The sequence below is a fragment of the Fringilla coelebs genome (assembly GCF_963513975.1).
Source record: "Fringilla coelebs genome assembly, chromosome: 1".
Lineage (NCBI taxonomy): Eukaryota > Metazoa > Chordata > Aves > Passeriformes > Fringillidae > Fringilla > Fringilla coelebs.
The window spans coordinates 76,214,504-76,236,119 of NC_140028.1; the positions used below are offsets into that span (position 1 = coordinate 76,214,504).

The 21,616-nt window shown below is 45.5% G+C and overlaps 1 protein-coding gene across 1 annotated transcript in view; it reads left to right on the forward strand.

The window, feature by feature from the left end:
- Positions 1 to 5,461: 5,461 nt before the first annotated feature.
- Positions 5,462 to 21,616, forward strand: part of BASP1 (brain abundant membrane attached signal protein 1) — a gene marked incomplete at its 3' end in the record, with an annotated part of 50,003 nt that continues 33,848 nt past the window's right edge. The window contains exon 1 of the mRNA XM_084205456.1: positions 5,462 to 5,554. The remainder of the gene's footprint in view (positions 5,555 to 21,616) is intronic.

A 21,616-nucleotide genomic window follows, 5' to 3' on the forward strand; every position in this document is an offset into this window, starting at 1 on the left:
AAATTTGTGTTTCAGACTGAATAATGTTTTAGTTCAGTATATAAGGTGTGTAAGCATCCTTCATTGTACAGCTCAGAACACCAAGTACTGGAGCAAAGTATTATGTTTTTCTTCTCTGAGGGTATTTGACAGTCTTTGCACTCACTTCTCCTGCCTTTTAGGAGGTACATCGTAGGTAGCTGTCACATCAGTTTGATCATCCAGTCAGGTGTGCATTTGCTCCTGCATTACTGACATTCTTGTAGCTGAAAGAAAACAGAATAAAATAATACAAGAGAAGCCAGTTCTGATCACTATCAAGATATTGATATGGTCACTCCAGCTGTTAACTGAAAGACATTTTTGTGGCCATAGAAGCCAAACAGTGAATACCTTATTCAGCTATTTCTTCGGTGAAACTTGCCAGTGAAAATGGAGCAAAGAGTCTGAGATCTAACCTATAGATGGTCATGGAGAAGCCTGGCATGAATAAATCATAAGGAAAGCTTATGGTAGTTGAACACATTTGCTCCTTTTGCACATAAGAAACTCTGACTCTTTAGGGTAAGTGGGGTAAGAGACAGAAATAACCCAGATAATTGTACTGTCAGAACAGCAAATATATCCATCTTTGGAAAAACTTGCACGCAGACTTCAGTGGAGCAGAGAAGCCTTTTAAAATCGATGGCTAGTGCAGGACCTCCTGGGAGGCACATATGCTTTGTGTTATAGATTGAGCTGAAGCCAGAAATGCTGGGGTAAAGCAGGGTTCACAACCCACATATCCCTACCTTCCTATAGGCACAAAGTGCCACTTATGGTATAAACAGAAACAGTCTAGTAAAACTAGACTCAGATACACCTACCACCATAGGATTTTGGGTTGTCCAGATTAAAATTGGTATCAGAAGTTGGCATCTGTCTTTGTGTCAGGACTTAAATTTGTATTTAGGTGTTCCAGTGATTTATCAAAGTTGTTATTTTGAGTTTTGATCAAAGCTCTTTATTTTATGTGCTTTGCCTGCAAATTTCTGAAATAATACCTTGTGTCTGCCTATGCTATTGCAGTCAATTTTTGAAATTTATGTAGCTAGTAGTTATATAGGAAAGGAGATGCAAATAGAAAATTTTAGATATGTCTTCCAGCATCTTGCATTTGCCCCAGAATAAATGACTCTATAACCAAGAGAATCAACAGGGAATTAAACTGTAATTACAGTTTAGATATTAATTATAAAATTTACTTTAAATGACTAATAATCTTAAGAAACTCTTAAAATTTGCATAGCACGGTGAAAGAAAAAACCCCCATTATTACGAAAATGCTTATGGGGTAAACGGGCTTGGGAAAATCACTACATACGGGAAACTGCGGTTGTTCTCTTCGCCTGGATAGCGGGAAAACCAGGATCTGCCAATAAACTGAACAAAATGCTCCCTCTTGTGGTGTAAACTCGGGAATGGGAGAGCGCAGGGCAGCAGCTGGAGGCCGGCGGGGCGGCTGTTCCCGCAGCTGCCGCCGGAGCCGGCAGGTTTGGGGAGCCCTCTGAGCTGCGAGAAGCCTGGATTTGCTTCTGTTTTGTTGTGATTGTAAGTGCGAGGAAGGCAGTGTTTCGTTTGAAAGGCCGAAAGAGGGGCACAGGTGATGTTTTTTACTTGATTTGTTTGTTGTGTTTTTTTCCCTTGCTTGCTGGTCATCTCTCCCTTCCTATGGAATAAAATAGAAAGCTCCCCTGCTACCCCAGCATAGGTACTCCTTACTGATCCTAGCTTCTTCTGAGGAAAAGTCCAGAGTGCTCAAACACAAAAATGGAATTGTGGGTGACAAGGATACAGGCAGAGAGGTGGAAGGAGAGGGGAGGTGGGCTGGTGAGTATTTTGGACTTGTGTTGTGGACATGCTGGGCTAAGAGACATGGCTTGTGGCTCTTGTCAGACCTAATATAATCACAGAACAAAGACTTGATTATCAGTCAGGAGAACAAACAATAAAAATTAAAGACAAGGAAAGAGTATTTAGGATTTAATTTGTTTCCTTCTGGAAAAGATGGAAATATGACAGCCGGTGACATCCATAGGAGAGACAGGGCTGAACAAGGTTGGGCCTGAAATGTTGAAGCTGGAGGGAAGAACACCCAGGTACAGTAAGTGGCAAGAGGTGACGGAAGAGCTGGCTGAGAGAACAGAGGTAGCTTGGGTACTTGTGAAAGCCAAGTAACAGTGTGGATTTCAGAAAAGCAGCTGTTAATTACACAAAAGGGCCTAGACTTGCCTTTCCACAACAGACCTGGCTATCCATCTTTTTTGCAGGTGTCTCTGTTCTGCACTTTTTCTTCCTCCAGATACTGGTTTTCATTTCAGAAGAAAAAGGAGAGGATCTCTTACACACCCTTAGTTAAGACAAAGGCTGTTTAGAATACCCATTTGCCTAAAAGTACCACTTTTATTAAACAAGACATTCAGATAGGTATCTTACTTTGATGCAGCTGAGTAACTGAAATGAGCATCTGACGAATTTTGAGTTTGGCTGTCCTGAGATGCACAATTTAGCATGTAGGTGTATTTAAAAGAATACTAGCTGGTAAACTGTGGTTACCCTCTAGCTGCTGAAAACAGCAAAATGATCAAAACCCCTCACAAGCTGATAGTAGCAATGACTATTTCTGTGCCATTTTTAGTTGTACAGGCTTTTCCAAGCACATGACTCAGAACACACTTTTATTTCTGAGATATATTGTGAACCCTGCGTAACTTGTAATTCAGCTACAAAGTCTGATAGTGCTCAATTTCAATGCAGGTGAGCATTCATTGCCTCAGCCCATGTTTAAACACAAGCTTAAATAACAGCCTCTTTCTTTCCCTCTAATACTGCTTCACACTAATTGCGTGGTGCTTGGGCAATTTTAGACAATCTCGACAGTCGGAATGTCATGGCCTCATGGGCACGGTTGGCCTTGATCGTCCCGGCCCAGCATAACCTGGGGCTCCCTCTGAGCCCTACCCACGGTCCAGGACTGATTTCAGCCCAGGCCCTCAGCCCCTCACTGAGCTGCGGTCTGCACGCCTCCGCTTTACTCCATGGCTGGATTTTGGACCCATCTTGCCTCACTTCTCGCCAACCCTGCCTCACAAATACTCAGAAATAAAACTGAGGAGAGGGATTTTCTCCCTTGACCTTGCAGCACGCCACCGCCGGGCAGGCGCCGGCGTTACCGCTGTCTCTGCAGGGATGCTCCCGGGAAAGCGGGCGGGCGGATCCCGGCTCCCGCGGGCTACGCACAGGCAGCGCGGGGGCGGGACGGGTCTCGCCTCCGTGGGGAGCAGCTACCTCCTTCTCCGACGTGTCAGGGCGTGTCCCTCTCCCTTTCTTCTCTTTCCTCGATTACCCAATTTAACGCTGGCTGCTGCATGCCTCACCCGTGCGGCGCAGCCGCCCCCCCGAGCCTGTTATCGTGCGCGCAGAGATATCGCGGCCGGGGGCGCGGGGGGAAGGGTGCCGCCTGCCCTCCCTCTCTCCCTCTCTCCCTCCCTCCCTCCCCCAGCTGCGGCAGGGTGCAGCCAGTCCGCACCGCGCCTCGGGAAGGTGGGATGCTGCATCGGGGCAGGTGTGGCATGGAGAGCTCTGCGCCCCGGCGGCTGCAGAGCGAGGGTTAAACCACCAGGAAAAGGCGGAGATACGAAGCAGAACTAGGGGGAAAAAACCCTCATAAAATAAAAATATGAGGAAAAGACTGGCTTGCGAACGCTTTCACGAAAATATAATGAATTGTCCCTGCCCGGTGAAGCCGCCGTGTCCGTGCTTCTCCTTTCCTCCCTTCCTCCCTTCAAGCCCAGGGCTTTTGTGTGACCGCGGGGGGATAACGGAGGCTCCCGCCGCGCTGCCAGGTCGTCCCTGAGCCTCTCCTCTGGCGTTTCGGACCGGCTCCCCGCCCCGGCAGCGGCTGGGTGGATGCTCGGCACAGCTACAGGTTGCAGGGTGGGTGTGTGAAACACAAACTCAAATGCATTTTATTACCCGAGAGGTTTCCTTCGTGGGAATGTCCGGGAAGCCTGACACCGCACATCACACTGCACACCACGGCCCTCAGAAGAACACCCTGGCGGCCGCGCCCTCCCTCTCCTCATGCCCTGCTTCCCTTTCGATCCATATCCATCGAAAATACAAACCGGACTTAGCCATATCACGAGCCTACTACGCGTCTCTCACTCGGTCCTTGTCCCCAGATAAATGGGAAACAGCTTCCATTGTTCTTGCTGAAAGATGGTGCTGCTCACTTTGAAGCCCCGGCGCAGCCGGACCGCGCCCCTTGAGCCAGAGGTTTCCCAAGACGTGCAGCCACCGCGGTCCGTTCCCAGCGGCTCCGCTCCTTCCCGGGCTCCGGGTCCCGGGGCCGGTCACCCGACGGAGCTAGCGCCTGGCCCAGCCCAGCCCAGCCCAGCCCGGCCCAGCCCGGCCCAGCCCGGCCCGGCCCGGCCGCCACTCGGGGAGCAGAGGGCGCCCCAGCCCCGCGCATCGCCCGCCGCCGCCGGGCTCCCGCAGCGCGGAGCGGGCGCGGAGCAACGAGCAGGGCGCGCCCGGCCCCCGCCACAGCCAGGTTGTAAAAACAGGGCGGTGGGAAAGTGCGGGCAGCACCCTCGGTTGCGCTGTGACGGCCTCAGGGATGCTTTGGAACGGGGGGAGATCTGGAGGGATACCAGTCCTGAAGCCCCAGCGACGTTCAGGCCAGCTCTTCAGCTGCAGGAGCGCCCGGGAGAGATCCATTCTCCTGAGAAATGTGTTGCATTCCTCTATTTTGCTGCCTTTTGTGTTTAACCGGCAGACCCTCTCCTTAAGCGTGCCAAGAGCATCCAGGCCCGGGAATTTTTAGTCTCCTCCGCCCGTGCCGCCCCTCTCCGCCGTGCAAGCGGCTTTCCCGCTCCCCGAGAGGGCTGCAGGTGTAGGCAGGCGGCCCGACTTGCCCGCTCCCTCCGCCGCGCAGCATCCCAGCTCCGCCGGGGACGGGCCGTCCGCCCCGTGGTGCACAGTCGCCCCCGGTGCGGTTCGGGTGCGGAGGGTCGCGGAGCGCCCCGCACCTCGCCGCGCCGCGCCCGCTCTCCTCGGGGCAGGGAGGTTGGCCGCTCCCTTCACTTTTTTTTTTTGAGGGGTGTGGGGGTGTAATGCTGCAAGGTGCGTTCGCGGAGCCGCGATCCAGCCCCCCCCGCAGCCCGCACGGCTGATATTTAAACCTGGGGTCCGTGCGCCCCCTAAGCGCGAGCGCCGCGCAGCGCATCCCCCGCCCGCCAGCACGGGAAATAAATAAATAAAGCGTGTGGCTTTTGAACTGCCCACAGACTGTCACAGGGAAGGGGGGAGGGAGGGAAAGAGGGAGGGGGAGAGAGTGAGAAATGCAGAGGCAGCAGCCGCGGTAGCGGCGGCAGTGCTCCAGCAGGCACTAGGCACTCCAGTCCCAGCGAGCGAGCGGGCGAGAGACACAGCGCTCCGAGCGAGGCGAGGGGGCTCTGGGCTACCTGGGACTCTCTTTGTGACACCCCAGCACACAAACACACCGACAGGGACAGAGGAAAAACACATAAAGGTAAGACGCGGTGTGTCTCACTTATGCCATTTACACAGCAGTCCGCGAGAGCTTTGCCATTTCTATCATTTTCCCCCCTTCCGTTGTGTCCCGATTGTGGGGAGAGGAGATGGGCGTGTGAATTGGTAAGAGCAGAAAGAGCGGAGCAGCCCGGGAGGTGCCTGCCCGGGGCACATTTTAGGAATAACGCTGCGAGGAGCTCGATTCCTCGAGAGGGGACCACCTGGGAGCGGGATCGAGGCACACAACGGACCGAAGGCGATTCCGTGAGATTTAAATGCCCGGGAAGGCTCTCCTGGGGAAGGGTGGGGGTAGCGGTGGGTGTGGTGGGAATAATAGTGGTTTATGCCCAATTTCTTTTCGGTGCTTTTAGCCTGTTTCCAAAGGGAGTCTCCTTAATTAATAACAATAATTTAAAATAAAAAGAATTTTAAAAGAAAAGAGAAAAGAAAGGAAAAAAGGAAGATGCCCCAAGCTCTCCATGAAAGGAAGCGCTGGGAGAAGAGCACGCACGGCGCCAGGAAGATGGCAGGGCGGCTGGGCGGGGGGCGGCGGTGCTGCAGGGGGATTGCGGGGTCCGGGCGGCTGGTGGGGCGCTCCGCGGGGCGCCGGGGGCGTCGGGGCGGGCGAGGAGCTGGAAGCTGCGCTTGCCCATTGTGGCCGGCGACAACGCGATTGTCGCTTGCCCATTGTGGCGCGGAAGAGGCGCTGCCTCCGCGGTCACGCGTGCGCGTGGACGCGCCGGCGGGTTTGAAGCGCTGCTCCCGGCTGGGCTGCACACGCCGGGGCTCGGGGGCTCGGCTGGCCGAGCAGGGGCACGGACCCGCCGTCAAACACGACAGGGACCGCCGCCGCTGCCGCCCGCCGCGCTACGCCCCGATGCGCCTGTTCTATGAATATTCACCGACTGCCGCCCCCCGCTCCCCACAGGTCCCCATTAACCGTCTGGCTTTCCCCCCACCAAAGAAAGCTACAACTCCCCTCGACCTTTTTTTTTTCCCTTCCCCTCCCGACCCGCTGTGTCGCCTCTTCCCCACGCACACGCGTGTCTTTCAAGCGCGGCTCCCGCAGGGCGCCTTCCCCGCACCTCAGCTGGGCGTGGCGGCACACGCGGGGGAAAGGGAGGAGGACGCACGCACACCCCCGGGACACCCCCGCCCTCCTGCCACGCCGGGTGGGCGCCGCGCGGGGGGATGCGGGGCGGTGGGGGGGGGGGTGCGGAATGGAGCGGGGATGCGGGGCGGAGTGGAGGGGGGATGCAGGGCGGCGGGAGGATGCGGGGTGGAGGAGGGATGCGGGTGGAGGAGGGATGCGGGTGGAGGAGGGATGCGGGAAGCCCCCGCCGCCCTGCCCGCGCCTTTGTCTGTGCCCGGCGCATGCGCGGAGGCGGCGGCGCGGACGGGGCCGGCGGCGGAACAAAGGCTCCGCGCTGCGCCGCGACCCCCGGGCGCTCCCCCCGGCCGCCCCCCGCCAGCCCCGGCGTGGCTCATCGGGGTGACCCAGCGGTAGCCCGCACCCTTCCTTCCCCGCGCTGCGCTAGGCTAAGCCTCGGCGTCTGTTGCTGTGCGCGATGGCGGAGCGGACCCGTGCTTCCCCTCACCTCACCCACACAAAATTTGGCATTTAGGAAGGGAAAAAGGCCGGCCGTGCTGCCCGCCCCCTCCCCGCCCGCAGCGGGATTCGGTGGGCGGCAGGCGAGCGCCCGCGGGTGCCCCCAGAGCCGCCCCGCCCCGGGCCCCAACACCGCCCCCGCTCCCCTCGGCGGCCTTGGGGGCAGCAGACGGGCGCAGGGGTCCCTCTGCAGCAGCCCGGGGGCGTTCGGGGGTCGCTCTGAGCAGAGGGGGCGAGGCGGGCGGCGCGTACGTGCCGCAGTAGGCAGCCCCGCGGAGCGGCCACGCCGCAGGGACGTGCTCCCTGCCGGGCTCCGTCTGGAGACACACGCGTGCTCTGCGTGCCCGGGCGGGCGCTCTCCTGGAGCATCTCCCTCTGCCGAGGGAAAGCGATCTATCAAGAGGAAGATAGTGTGCGTGCGTGCTAGTGCGACATCTTGAGATCTCTTTTGTTCGAATTGTTGCGTCTCGATGCTGGCATTGGTGCCTGTTCCTTCTTTGCCATTCTTCTTTCCCAATTCTTGTCTAAAATTCGGATATATATATCTCTTTTTAGAGGGAGCATGCTTAAGTCTCTTTGAAATGTATGATTTTCTAAGCTAATGACAGTTTCTGAACAGAAGACAACTGGTGTGTTGGTCAGGCTGGAGTTAAAGCTGACAAAAGAATATTGCCAGTGGGCTGCTAAACAGGCGATGGCAGTGGATTTTATTGCTTCCCCTCGAGGGTGATGAACATTCACTAGAAAACATACACCCCAAGGCCCCTTGCATAGCAATTACTTGATATTTCCAGTGTTTCCAATTAAGATCTCTTCTGAAGAAGCCATCAGAGCCCTAAAATATGTCTAAATGTCCCCTCTCTGCTTGCCAGATGCTTGCCAGGCACCACCTTAACTGGTGGCCAGGCTTCAAACACTGAGGGATTTTTTTCCTGTGTAGATGTTCCCCATTAAGCCAGCCGGAGTCTGGAGTGGGAGTGCCATACTGAAGGAAGATGCAGCATCTACTTCTACTGCTCTCTCCAGGGGAGATACCTTGTCCCACACAATCCTTTTGTATTCGGGGTGTTTCTGAGAATTCTGGGCAACCTTTAGGGGGGAGGGAATAAGAAGTAAGGACATGGCCGAAGGTTTTTGCACTTGCTGTCTACTCATTGTCTCCCACAACTTCATTTGAGGGAGAGGCTTTGTTTTGTGATCTCCCTTGCTAGTGGATTGTATGCAGTGGATATTTGCTTTTTGTCCCGCTGTTTCCCTTTAGCCAGGGAGCACCAGCTCTGATCTGTGGACAGAATAAACACAAAATGTTGGGAAATTCATGGTGGCTCTGTCTATTCTTGTATGCTTCATGTATGGAATAGCTGATTGTGTAATACAGGGAAATTGTACGTAGCTGCCAAAATGCAATCATGCAGCAGCTTTTCCTGTTAATTTTAACTTCTGAGTGTATCATATCCAGTTAAAATCAACATTAAAAGGGTGAAAATGGTAAAGTCACTGTTCAAGTTATTGCCTGAAGCAATGATCAGGTGAATTTTTTTCCTTTCCCCCCTACCCTCTTCCATACATCATTGTATTTGAGATGCAACATCCTCTGAAGCAACATGGTGACACGAGGTTGATTTATTTCAGAAAGTGGAATACCTTTGGTGCATACCCTTACCCTGAGACTACAGAGTGTGCAACCTCCATAATTTCTGAGCCATGTCTAGAGCTGTCTCCGGTCCTCAAGTATTTGTGTTTTGGTCTTTTCAAAATCAAGTCTGTGGAATAAATTGTACTTTCCAAGTGATGCTGCTTCTGTTTGTGCTGTGTTCCACTGGTAGCTTTGGCCCATGCAGTGAACCATGAAGTCTTTCAGCAGAACCTCCTGCGTACTGACGGCTTCCATCTGAACAATGGTAAATTCTTCCCTTGTGCCGGCACCCACCCATGGCCCAATGGCATGCACTGAGCAGGGTAGGGAAAACAAAGCTGGTTGCAGGGTAAAAACAGGCCTTCCCATGAAATCTTGGGTGGGTTCTGTGTGGTTACATTTTTAGACACTTAGCTACCATTGAGTTAGTAATTATTTGGAAATCTGCCATGGAAAGCTGATCTTGCACTAATTTACTAATTTTGAAATTTTGAAAGCAAGAATTTTGGAGGGCTTTTGGTTTTTTTGGGGGGTTTTTTTTGGGGTTTTTTTGGGGGTTTTTTTTTGGTTGTTTTTTTTTTTCCTTGTTTTTGGTCCCATCTCTATAAAGAGTATTCTGCAGTTTTTTGTACACATTTGTGTGCAAATCCAGCCCTGGATTTAGGTGCGTAGGTGTAAGCGTAGTGTCCATGGGTGCAATGTAAATTTAATGGGTAAAATCTAGTTCTTCAAATAAGAAAACTGGATGATCTTCAAATACATAATGAAGAGTATAATAATCAACCAATTCTCAAGGCCTTTCCTTTATTCATACAAGGGCAAGCCATTTTGAGGTACCCTACAGAAGTATGGAGACTGATTTATAACTAAAGAAAGATACTTAGGAATGACTTGGGTTGCTGCTTCTGTGTCAATCAGGAATGAAAAGAATGAGGTTACAACCAGACAAATCAAAGAAATTCCTGAAAGCATTATAGACTTGATAATAAAAACCATATGCAGCATAATGGGGGTTTCATGCATTAGTAGGAAATGCTTTCGAGATTAAAAAAATATGCAGGGGGAAGAAGGGGGGAGACCTTATGCAGAATGGAAAGGACTTTAAAGTCTTCCTTGCAATATCTTGTATCTCGCAGTTCTCTTCCCTAAAAGTGATGCCACCTAAGCTTTTCTACTTCAAGATGGAGAAATGCGATTAATATAAAAATGTATCTACTGGTGACTTGGTATGAAAATTCATAAGTTTAAAATAGAAATAAATTGATAGCAACGTGATTCCTCAAACATGAAAGATTCCTGACTTGCCAGAATCTGAAAAGAAATCTTTGGCTTTCGTCTGCACACCAATAAATGTAAAGAGATACTGATTTGTAACACATGTGTAATGGTCAGGTTTTGCCTGGAAGCAAGATGTGTAGTAATTCTGCCTTAAGTACAGTTAATGGAATTTAACTCTGAGGAAACAGTTTTATTAATAAAAACCTTGTGTCTTAGGATATAAATAATAGTCTGATCTCTTTTGATGTGTTTGGTATTGTCTTCTGCAGAATAGGAATGAAGTAGTCTGTATAGTTGCCTGACTTGTTGGGTATGTACTGCCAAGTACCCCCCCAGTGTGATAGCGTTGGGAAGGCCACATGCTTTTTAGTCACATGTTGCATAGTTTAGATTTTAGCCTGGTAAGTGGTGCCACATATGATTATGATCTGCCGATCCAGGGATTTTTTTTTACCCTTTAGGAATCTGAGCGTCTTTTCAAAAGATTTTATTTTGTGTACACTGCATTAGCAGCTGTTCAGAGCAGCATGACCTGGTACTTCATGTAAACTATAGGACTGATGGCAGGATCTTCATTTTGAATAGAGACTTGCTGTCCTTACAAAGGATACAACACTGAATGTATAATAGACTGGGCCTTAGCTACCAACCTTGATGGATGATGTCATGATGGTGATTGTAATACTACTGATGCCTTGGCATGAAGAGGATATGTATGTTCTGTTGAAGCATAATATTTTCCTTCAGGCAAAAGCCTAGTAGCTGTAATGACAGTTTCCCAAGAATTAATTTTAATGATAGAAATCTATGCCATCATGACGTTGTGTGACAAATGGAAGCTAGTTCTGTATGAGTAGTGAAATCAGGGGGCTGCTGGCTATCTCCTGTTTCAATAGTCTTTAAATGCTCAATGGGATGCAGAACATAACTCCTACAGAGGGACAGAGCCTGGTTATAGTTTTTGAACTTATTTTCTGCTATTACTGTTTTCCTTGTGTGATTGGTTGGTGATGGAGGGGCTCATATTCAAAAATACATCTTGATGTGATTAACTATTTTAGGATGAAGTAGATGGTCACATAGTGGGATCCTGTAGATGCGCATCTGCTAGACAAATTTAAGATGATTGCTGAACTTTGGAGAAGAAATGAATCAAAGACAAAACAGAGAATGAATCAACAGTGGTAGAATTGATGCAAGTTTCTCTCATCTTCCTACCTTAGAAAAACACATGCCAAACATGAACAAATCAAGATGTATAAAACAGTGAACACCCAATTACGAACATAGTCAACATGGAAGAGTTACACCATGAGAAATGCTTTGGTATGTGCTTGTCAGAGATAGTCTGGAGCCAGAGAATTGCTACATCAGCTTCCTGTAATCATCCTTCCTCAAGGCAGTGAAGCGCGTCATTAGCGGAGAACAAAAACAAAAACAAAAACAGGGTAGAGGTGGTATAAAATTAAGAGTCTGGAAAAGGACAGGGTGAAACCTGTCACCACTGGATGAAGCATTCAGATTATTTCTACATTTTCCTTTCATATACAAAGTTTCCAGTAACGCAAAGTTGCTGTATTTTGGCCAGTGCTGGTAAGTGCATGATTGACTTTTGCTGCTAACTGTGCAGATCTGGTGGGAGGAGGCAAAGTCAGTGAGATCTGAGGTTGTGAAAACAGTCCTTATGGGTTTCTTGCTGTCACCAGAAAAACTTCAGCAAAAGGGGAAGATGTGCTAGCTGCTCTAACCAACGTGTCCTAACTAGATGTGCCGAGAGAGTGGGGCTCATTTTCCTCCAGCAGCATCACTCAGCCCTGCATGTAAACCCTGCACCAGTGAATGTATATTCTGCACCGCAAATAGCTGGTGTCACTGAAGAGAGGGTGAAAGATCTGTCCTGGCCCTTACTTTTTTTTTTTTCAGATCTACAGGCCTTGCAAAGCAAGGGAGACAGAAGTTCTCCAGAGGATAAAATTCAAAATCAGGCCAGATTTTTCAGGCTCTTCCATTCCATACTTTGCTTGAGATGTAGGAGAGTGCTGTCGGTTTACAACTTTATTTCACTTGGAGCTTTCACTAGGGGCTTGTGAGGCTTCTGTGGGGTAACTGAGTGCTCAGGATAGCCCCTGAGCCTGGAATTCAAATGCTTAAATAAGCAGAACAAAGCTAATGTGGAAATGTGGAAACCCTTTCCTTGTTTGCAGTCTGCACGTGCTCTGTGTAACTCCAGCAATCATTGCTAAGAGCTTTCTAATAGCCCTAGAATGCTGCATGTAGGATGTGAGAGTTCAAGGAGAGTGACAAGTGTTCCTCGAAGATATCTTTTTTCTGAAGGATCTGGTATTACTCACAGGAGAGAATTTTAGTAAGAGGAATTTATCCATTCTCTGCTTCTGTATGCTGTTCCCTTTTCTCATTTCCTATCCTTGGAGATCTTCATCTGGAAAAAAAACATCCTCCAGTGAAGAGGTACCAGCAGAAACCTTTTTAGCTGCTTGTAGCCATCTGATGTTCCACCAGTATTGTGCATTTTAATGATTTATGCAGTGCTAGTTTCCCTAGTGATATCTAGAGGAACATTCAGCTTTCTGCATAGTGGCCTATCCTTTCCATCCAGTCGCCTTGAACGGATGACATTACCTTAATGAATAATACTTTAAGAGCCAAGCTAAGTAAGAGCTGCCATGTGCACTGAAATATGATAGCTCACTGGGGTGCACTCTTTTCCTCTTCGTGTAACAGTGAGTAGAAACCTCAACAGAGCTCAAGAAAACTAATATTACAGTATATTTTTGTAAGCGCTAGAATGATTATTAGGTCACTGGAAGTTCAGCTGTCATCCTCTTCTGTGGATGACTCAGTGACTGATGGATTCATGAAGAAATTATTGGTGCTGCTAGCAATAGGAATGTGGCACTCCTTATGGTGTCTCATTCCCGACTGAACAGCACACTGCACTGACAATCCACTGGGCCACAGTGCATGAAAGTGGCCTTCAGTGCTGAGCTACCTTCCGTTACCAAGGGTTCAAACTGGACTGCAAATCACCTACAGGTGTCTTTACAAACACCTCACTGTTACCAAGACATTATGGAGAAGAGCAAACATATCAGCTAACAGATGACAAATGCTTGAAGCAGGATAAATATTGTCTTTAAATACTTGCCATGTGTGTTCTGAGTCGGAGTTGATGTATGGAGTATGGTGTTGAGGGAAATGAGCTGGCATTGCATGCTCTCCCACAGCCATTGACCCTGTGAGGAACATCCGAGTGCCTCACCATCTGAAACAGAGGTGATAGAGAGTGAGGGAAATTCTGCACCGACAGATTTGTGGTTCAGAAGAAAAATGTCTGTCCAGGAGTTTTCCGTGGAACAATGACAGTAAATTTACAGACTGAGGATAGAAATATTTATCCCAGCAGCTTTTATTTCTTTTCTACTTAAAAAACAAGTTCTTTGGTACATTTTCTCCTGACTGAAGAAGCTGTTTTAAATACTTCTTGTTAGAAATTGCATTCTAACCTGTTGGGGTATACCATATTTTCTCTGTCCATATTTGTAAATGTATCCCATTAAAAAAAGTTTTGTCATCTTCACACTAATTTTTCATGTAGCTTTGGCTCTGTACCCTTCCTTGCCATGTTACTGTAGCTCATTTATCTGTATTTAAATTAAATTATCATGGTGGCTATGTAGCCATTTCCCTTGCTTATCCTTTCTAGAAGTCCATATTTTCAGCCATGAACTAACTCAGCCTATTTCAGGGAACACCTTGATAATCACGCAGCGAGAGGCAGTGTGTGCATTAGCAGACATGCAGAGCACAGGAAGATCTATGCCATCAGCTTAATTGTGTGCTGGCATTCATAGGTAATGAGAGTCCAGAACCACTTCTTGTAAAACTTTAATTTTAAACTCTATAACTCATGCTACTTAGACCCCAACAGTTTGCATGCATATGGCTCCCAAATCTAGATGTTCACTAAAGTGAGATCATATCAACATGAGAACTTGGTCTTAAACAAAGTTTCATGCAAATCCTGTAACAATATGGAAAACTTGGAGCTCTGCCAGCTGAAAGCATTCAACAGTTTTAAACTTCTTACAAGCTGAAGAAATATTAATGTGATTTCCTCTGCTGAGTGAAAGGGGAGAGAATTTTTCCTTTTTACAAATTGTTTTAGTTTTAAACAAAAGTAGGTCTTGACTAAATGAAAAAAAAATTCCACCAGCAAACCCAACCCTTCTGTGATAGCTTGAATTGTGTCTTATTTTCAAGAAGAACTAGATATGTTTGATCCTGTAGACAATTAAATTGCTGCAAGCTCATAATTAGACTGCATTAGTGAGCTGAAAAACCATCCAGAACACAGTTTTAGGGGAAAGATTTGCTATTATAAAAGACAAAGCTTATTTGTCAAGCTGTGGCTGTGCTGGGTTGCATATTGCATAAAGGCCAGTAGCTGTCACAGTCATACTGGCCTGGGCTTCTTTTATAGAGAACCATTATTTGGATCCACTTCTAATTGCTCTAGATTTTAATTGTGTCTAAATAAAACATAACATCTATAAATGATGGAGTTTGCAACGTGATTGCTGTGGACATTGAGTATGATGCCATCAAGGTGAAGACCATGTTAAGGCCAAGTGAGTTCATGATGACAGATATATATGTCTTTTATTCTGAAGGACAAGTTTGTAGATACAGGGTGAAGACACAAAATAGCCTTTGGTCTCTCTGGAGGGTCCCCAAGTAGGGGGCCAGGGAATTGAAGGGTATTGATTTAGATCATCTGCTGTACATTGTTCTCCCAAAAAACCCTCTCAAAGGACATTCTTTGCATTGGAATTACAGCTAGTCATCTCAGTTAATTGACTCCGTACACAGAGAAAAAACTTACAGTGTTGATAGAGCCAAACTAATAGATAAATACAAGGTTTATCCACAGCCTGATCTCTGCCCACAAGCCCTTCCAAGTTTTGAATACTTATACTTGTTTCAAGTACACAGAAGTTTTGTGCATTGGAATGAAAATCTGGATTCTCCCTAGTCCCAAACTTCCTTTTTATCGCCCTCGGAATTGACTGTGGGTCTGCTACCTGGTCCTCAGCATTTGAAGGGTTTTTTTGCTAAGCTTCAAGTTCCTGCCTTGAATCTCTTGCTGTCTCACCCTGCTGTCTCTGGAAACCTCACGTCTGAGCAGCCTTAGGGATTCCTCCTGGGAAGAAGCTCCTCTGGTGTTCTTAAAGCAAACAAATAAACTCAGACTGTCCAAGGGAGCCCTCTGGGCTGTCTTGTGAAAACAGAGGGTTGGTGAGACTGCATCAGTGGTTGGAAGTGCCCATCATTGGCTGCTCACTAGTGATGTTCATTGACTCCCTGCTCTGGAAAGAAGACCAAAGAGGTGACTAAATTATTACAAATGCCTGTTTTATCCTTATCTTTTATCTAGTCATATGATTCTGGTCCCCTGATCTAATTAGTTAGGGAGATAGTTAAATATAACTTCATGTATCTAGGCTCATTTAGCTATTTGTGGTTAAATCTGCTCACGGTTCCTAAGAGACTGTATTTCAGAGTTACAGAGCCACAGCCAGGAATACCTTCATATGAAATAAAAAATACAGAAAGTTTGTCTTAACTAACACAGTGGAATATTTTTTTTTATCTTAGCAATACACCTCACAGCTTACAATCACATTAAAGCCTTTCATGGAAACAAGGAGTCATCTTTCTGCCTTCTGTCACTAAGGACTAGCAAGTAGCTGAGTGGTACACAAGAAATGGGATTTCCACTGTTCATTAGATAACTTTGGACTGCATGAGGAAAATAGTCGCTCTTTGCTCTGTTACAAATGACAGATCATCAGTAAGCTGAGTTAAAATTATTTAAATAATTTTTAATGAATAAATCATAGTAAAAATTCCTTGTCTGTGGAATAATTTCTAATAAAGACCGTATGTGGTAGTTGTTGAGAATATATGGTCAGAATTGCCATGAAGGAGATTTTGTTGACGAGAAAGGGAAAACAAGGATAACAGAGGTCCATTCCTTAGTTGTGTTAAGTGTTTAGAACCAGAATAGAATAAATGGCCTTTTAACTATCCTAAAATGGACATTGAAGAATTCCCTTTTTTATATTGTGCTTTGAACATTTAAAGATATTACTTGCATGGGTCATATGCCACATAAAAGAGAGCTACTGTTCAAGTGGATGAACATGTAAACAGTGTGATCAAACAGGACCTATGAAAGGGAGAAATGAACACTTTGGTCTTGTGCAGTGTAAAGAAGCAAATGATTATTTTAAGACTAGGTAAGAAATAACCATTGAGAGATTACTTAAATATGACTCATTCTGCCTTGGGGCAAGGAGAGGAAATATCTTGACTTCTCTTGAGGTATCTTTCAGTCTTGTGGTTGGTGTGATCAGGGACATGGGGAACCTTTGGAATGAGCTAGTTCTTGAGTGCAGAGAAATTAGTTCAGTTGAAACAAAATCCTTCCCAAGTGTACTGATTTATGGGCAGTCTGTCTGAGCTCTGTTAATATTGAGATCCAAAGATGAACCCTCTGCTAAGATGCTTTATGGACATGGGGTATGCTGTAAATAAATACACAAATAAGGCTTTTCTAGAGCTGGCAAGAGGCTGTTTAGTTTATAGATGATGAACAGCATAGGTTGTTAAATGTAGATTTCTCATATTTCTTTTGACAGAATTTTTTAAATGGACTGTGAGTTTGAGGCTGTTCTTCAAAATGGGTCTGATGTGCAAGAAGGGAAGTAAAGCTTACAAAAATGATTGAGGCTTTTCAGATCATAAGTTTTATTTAAAAACAGTGATAAGTAATCATATGTCTGTGTTTGAAAATTTTACTCTTCAAGCCAAAAATGAAATTTTGTGATTGCATCTGAGGACAGTTGCTATGACACTAGGACGTCTTTTGTTACTTAATCTATAGGCTGCAGAAACCTTTGCTGGGTTGTTCCAGAAATGAGTGGAGAAGGCTATTCACATGTTTTCAACACATGGTGACTGAAACTTAATGGTATAATAACTATAGCCTGGAAAGTGATGTATTTTCTAAAGAAATCCTTGGTGTATTCATAAATGCTATTTGAATAAACATAATATTTAGCTGAACAAATATCTTTGTGCCATTCATCTTTTGCATGCAGGTGGGCAGCTGCCATTGAAGTTCCTGGCTCAATACCAGGGGCTATATCCATGCTTCTTTGCACTATGTGTATGAAATCAATCAATCAATCAATCAATCAATCAATCAATCAGTCAATCAATCTTTTCCTACCTGAGGGCAACCTAAGAGGTATTTAGTTTCCACATGTGCTTACTGGAAATCGTGTGCTCTCAAGAAGCACTTGCAGATTTTGCCTGTGTTTTTCTGTTTAATGTAGCAGATTCTTGTCTAGCTGCCCATGTCTTGGCATTATTAGAGATAAGGTAACGCTCACCTTTGTTTAGCTGCTAGATTATTCAGCTACGTATGGATGTCAAGTAGTGCACAGCAGTGTGTTGGCACTTTTTAAAGTGAACCTTTCCAAGAGGGAGGGAGGCATGTTTAGGAGCAGAACTAGAGTGGTGGGCTTGATTCTGGTTTTATTCATGTTGATCAGTGAGTATCTGATTTGAATCTAATTGAGTTGCACTAATAAAGTCAGAACTGTGAGCCACTAAAATTTCATTGTGATTTGGATGGTTGAGTGGGCAGCACTGATTGGGATTGATGTTTATATGTAAAATATTAAATGCTTGTGTTTGCAGTCATAATACAAAAGCATTTACTAGAACATTAAATCCCAGTGTTCTGTCATCTGTCTGCTTCTCTGCCTGTCTTTCTCCTCGCTTCCTCTGAGAAACCAGGAGTAGGTTAATTTGAATAGTATCGATGTTGAAGGCGAGTTTTCTACTGCCTGAAGAGGAAGAAGCATTATCTTTTCAATCTGTGCAAGGTAAGTGTGTGCAGCAGTGAAGTTTTCATGTTGAGAAGATAGGTCAGAGAACAATATGCCTTAGGTTAGAATCCTTTTGGTTGGAAACAAAATCCCTAGCATTAGGTCTTATTAGTATTAATAAGCTCATATAAACTGACACAAAGTACTGCAAAATGGAATGGGGTTTTTTTTCCAGTTCATGGGCCTGTAGATGAGAAAGAGCACACCTAGTAATTATGGCAGTGAGGAACAGCAGTGTGCCCTAGATAAACTGGGTTCTGCAGGTGTGTGCTACTCTGCAGTAGCATGTCCTGCAGTAGGTAGGGAGTGTGTAGCAGTGCAGACGCAGGCAGCGCTCTCTTCTCACGGGACATCTCCGTGTGGGAGCTATTGAATGAGGGTTGTGGGTTACAGTGGTTGTGGGGATTTCACTGCTGGGTTTGAGTCAGCACCCTGATTCAGAGCTGCCTTCAGCTGTGTTTTGATGGTTAATCTGGTTTTGTTAAAACTGTTCACAAGTAATCCAACCTAGCCTGTTTCATCAGCTGCCTTATGGAGCTCTGCCAGGCAAGCAACAGGTAAGCAAGATAAAGGGCTAAAAATGACATGTTGGAACTTCATTTACAGCCTGATAAATCCTAGAAAGCAGTTTTTGTATTTAAGTATTATGTGCATGCTGATGCTTAAATTCAGAGCTGCTCTGATTTGTCATAGAGAAATATCTCACAAATATCAGTCAGATATGGTTGGCAAAATTAGTCACTTTTACAGAAACCTTTTCTACTGAACAGACAGGCCAAGGGGAAAAAAACCCATGAATTTTAAAATCAGCAGTCAGATTTGTATTTCAGGACTAGAGTATGTTTTTGAGACTACTACCTGCAACATCCTCTGCTATGAGAATAAGCTGAGAAAGTTGGGGTTTTTCAGGCTGGAGAAGAGAAAGCTACAGGGAGACCTTAGAGCAGCCTTTCTGTACCTGAAGTGGCCTATAAGAGAGCAGGAGAGGGGCTTTTTACAAGGAAATGTAGGGATAAGACAAGGGGAAATGGCTTTAAACTAAAAGGGTCGATTTAGATTAGATATTAGGAAGAAATTCTTTGTTGTGAGGAAGGTGAGGCACTGGAACAGGTTGCCCAGAGAAGCTGTGCATGTCCCAGCCCTTGGTCTAGTAGAAGGTATCCTTGCCCACAGCAGGGGATTTGGAAGCAGATCATCTTTAAGGTCTCTTCCGACTCAAACCATTCTGTGATTGTAATAACATTTCTGTTTTCTACTGTAGGTTACTAGTCATTTAATAAAAAGTAACATTCATAAGAGTTTCTAGATTTAAGACCTAAACCATGCAATATGACAGAAAGCCTATGGACTAATTAGTGTTAATTAAGGAAGGACATATATAACATGGACAGTCAGGATGCAAACCCTTGCTCTTGCTGACTTCTGCCTGGGGTATTAGTTTTTTCTCCTATAAAACATATTCAGCAGAATATTTTCTTGTTTTGCTTGGGTCAGGCTCTGTCTCTACTGATAGGGCTGTCTGCTCTGTGCTATACAAAGTACCAACTGGCCAGAGAATGTCTCTGGTCTGAACCTTTCAACACCAAAGTGTTGAAAGCTCAGATTCAAGCCTAAAATCAGCAGGGTAGAATTGAATCATGTTCTTTTATACAAAAAGTGACCCTCTTTAAGCAAGGGGCAGCTAAATTTTTGCCTGTTCAATGGTGAAAGTTTATATAACAATGCCACAAATTCCAGTCTTTTGGAGACTGTAACGGGTTTTTACCGTGTAGTTCTAGTATAAAGAAAATGTCTTTGTTGGAATTCATAATTAAATATGTACTCCTTATGCTGTTTTGCAGTATTTTATTTGTAGGAGTTACTGGGAAGATGTTCAAGTCCCCAACTGCCAATTAAGTGCCTGCTATGAATCTTACCCACAGAGCTGGTCCCATTACTTTACACTAAAGACAAAAACATAATGTGAACATTTAAAATTTGCATTATAATGTGATTCTTTTCTTGTTTGAGAACTAATCTCATCTAGATATTAGATAGATACCAATGTGTGGTAGATACTTCCACCCCAAGGGTGCAGGTATGACAGCTGACCTGAACCAGCAGCTCCATGGGGTGGGCTGGCTTCATGCTCCTCTGTGTTTGTTTTCTTTTTCTTCTGGCTGGGCTCCTTTCCTCACAGCTCACTGAACTGAATCACCTCACACAAGACTCAGCTAAGAGCCAGACCAGTTACAAGGGAAGAGGAGCTGGCAGTGGCTGTCCCACTTGACATTAGACTATTTCATTTGGCTTAGCTCTATCACCTCAATACACCTTCATTCCAATACTGTAAAGACTTTTAATGTTATTCATCTAAGCAGGCTTCTCACCTAAACACACATTTGTAAGATGATTCATCTTATGACTAGAATATGGAAATATCACATTATGAAATTTAAAAATTGTACTTTAAACCCAATTGAGAAGTCCTCCAATAAAATGCATTTGTTTTAAAATATAGTAAGTGAATTACTTCAGTCACAAAGGGCTAAATGTGCCCAAAGACCGCTGAATGTCTTGCAACAGAGTTCCAGTTTGGGAAATAAGAATTAACTCAGACTGTGACCTTTAATGACCATCTCCATCTCTTACATCTATTATTTTGTGTAAATGAAGACTGATTCAAAAATTAAGCTTGCTTTTTTTTTCCCTTTTTTTTTTTCTTTTTGGTCTTTTAAAGTAGTTTCCTGCTAAAGCAAGCCATAACCCTTATGGTTTATCATGCAATCCTTTTGTTTACATCTGAGTGAGGATTGATGTGTAAATCTCAGGTGTGAGTAAACTGGTATGGTGAGTAAAGGGATGCCTCTGACCATCCCACACTTTGGTGTCTTGGCCAGGAGCCAGATTGTTCAAGGGATACTGTGATCTTGGCATTGCAAAAGAGTTGCAGAAGGCTCACTAAATTCTTATTTTATGTTGTCTTTTGATTTGAATATTTAAAATAGCGAGTGGGTTGTTATAAAACTGTTATGTTGAACTGGAAACTTAGGTTCAGACTTTCAAGTTTTTAGTGTTTGTTTAATGCTGGTTGGAGGGAGTTTGGGGGGATTTCCATCAGTTTTAATCAAGGGGCCTATATTTTAATTACTAATACATATTTATGATATCTTCAAAGGAGTTGTGGGGGTTTTGTTTCAGTTTTTTGTTTAATATAAGAGTCACTTATCGTTTGCTTCAAAAGATGAAGGATATTTTAGCTTGAAGGTTTCATCTGTAATTCTTGATTCCCACTACAAAACAGGTCATTCACTACAGGCTGTACTCCTTGATAGAACTAGTTCAGTAAAGCAGCAATCAAAACATGTTGCACATAACAAATTGCTACATCAGTGCTGGTTTAAGAAATCCTTTTTATCGTAAACAGGAACTTAGCAGTTTTTCTGAAACGTCTTATCCTGTGGAAAGCTGCTCAGCATAATTTATGATTTCTCACTTAGCATATTTATGAAACAGCTGTAAATCTGCACTTCATTTTGTACAGGGGTTTTGTATTTATGTCTACTGTGTCAGCCATTT